The following is a 2055-nucleotide window of genomic DNA, read 5'->3' on the forward strand; positions in this document are numbered from 1 at the left end:
TCCCGATCTGATTAAAAAGGTTGCATATTGGATAAGGAGAGAAAGACTCCTTACAGTAAGAGAACACAGTTTAGGAAGAAGATAGTGTTAAAGTTTGAGATCACCTTGAACTCTTCTACGATAGAAGAGTAGCATTTGAATCCCAAACAATCTCTAATTACTAACCCATTAAATATCAGTGTTGTTCTATTTTATAGGTAATGCACATAAGCAGAAGTTAAACTTAAATTGAGAGCAAAAGAGCAAGGCGATTTTGAGCAATTTATGTGTGATTCGAGTGTGTAATCCTGAAGCTACTTGAACGAGATAGAAGAACCAGTTCCAAGTGTCTATCTTTTATTCTAGTTCAATTGTAGTAGGTGATTTTACAATGTACCTTTTAGCTTTTATAGAAGCAATTGTATTAGGTACATAGAATGTTCAAGTTAGAGTTAACTTAAAGTTGTTGCAACAGTTGAGGTTGTGTGCCACAACGGGATTAGAGTTAATCCTTAGGTTTACAAAGAATTTTGTAAATGCTGTTTTGGCTCAGTGATTTTAGTGGAAGTCTAGGAAAATCCTACTGAGTAGTAGGTCGTGGTTTTTTCACCTTTGAGCCAGGTGTTTTCCACATAAAAATCTCTATGTTCTTTATTTTCTTTACTTATTATTCCGCAAACAGTTGTAGTTGGAACACGTAGAAGAACCAAGTCATTCCATAGTTCAGTTAAGTAAAAATTGGGTACCACACAAATTACCCCCCCCCCCTCTTGTATGGTATTGACGTTTAAAACATCAATTGGTATCAGAGCGGGTTATCCTTGAAGAGGTTAACACCTTAGGAAAAGATCAAGATGAGTGCACCACCTGAAAACTAGGAAGGGCGATCCACTGCTAGGCCTCCACTTTTTAATGGTCAGTACTATTCTTAGTGGAAGAACAGGATGAGAGATCACATCATAGGAGAAGACTATAAACTCTGGACATAGTCAATGATGGTCCCGTAGCGACTACAAAGAAGAATGTTGAAGGAGTGGATGTGCCAAAAACAAGAGTTGACTGCACTGCTGAAGACTTGAAGAAATAGGAAAAGAATGCCAAGGCCAAGAAATGGCTTGTGTGTGCACTGGGTCCAGACGAGTATAGTAGGATTCAAAGTTGTACCACTGCTAAGGAGATATGGGACACTTTACAAGTGGCTCATAAAGGAACCCCTCAAGTAAAGAGATCAAGAGGAACAGTGCTATATTCTCAATATGAGAATTTCACTATGAAGGAAAGAGAAACTATCCAGGATATGTACATAAGGTTCACAACACTAACAAATAAACTTAAATCTCTTGGGAGAATTATCCTTGAAGAAGACAAGGTTGAGAAAATCTTGACAAGGGTCTTACCAGTGACTTGGGAAAGCAAAATCACTGCTATTAAGGAATCAAAGAACATTGCTACTATCAAGATAGATGAACTGATTGGAAACCTTACTGCCTATGAACTGAGAAGGAAACCCATGAAAATGGATGCACCCAAGAAGGAAAGCAGTCTGGCTCTCAAAATAGCTGAAGGTGTAGATCTGGAGGATGATGAATGGCCATGATCACAAGGGATTTCAAAAAGTACCTAATGAGAGGAAAGGGTTCTTCAAGAGGTACAACCTTCAACAAACCAAGGGCTCCTGAAAAATAGACCAACGAGGGTTACTACAAATGTGGCAAGACTGATCACGTGATCAAGGACAATCCTCAGTGGGAAATTGAATGGAAGAAGGAAAGGGCTAAACAAAGGAACATGAAGAAGGAACAGGGTTCAACCTAAAAGGAATAAAGGATCAACAAAGGCTATGGTTGTTGCTTGGGGAGAAACATTAGATGAGGCTTCAGAAGATGAAGCTAGAGATGAACAAGCACTTATGGCCATCGGAGAATCAGACGATGAACAAGAGGTAAGTGTGCTTCATCTCAAAGACAAGATTAAATTTTTGTCTAAAGAAAGGTTGTCTGAACTATTGTTAGACTTCATTGATGAGTCTGAGATAATTAACAATGAGAAGGAAGAGTTGTCTAGGGAGTGTGTGAT

The sequence above is a fragment of the Nicotiana sylvestris genome, chromosome 4 (assembly GCF_000393655.2).
Source record: "Nicotiana sylvestris chromosome 4, ASM39365v2, whole genome shotgun sequence".
Lineage (NCBI taxonomy): Eukaryota > Viridiplantae > Streptophyta > Magnoliopsida > Solanales > Solanaceae > Nicotiana > Nicotiana sylvestris.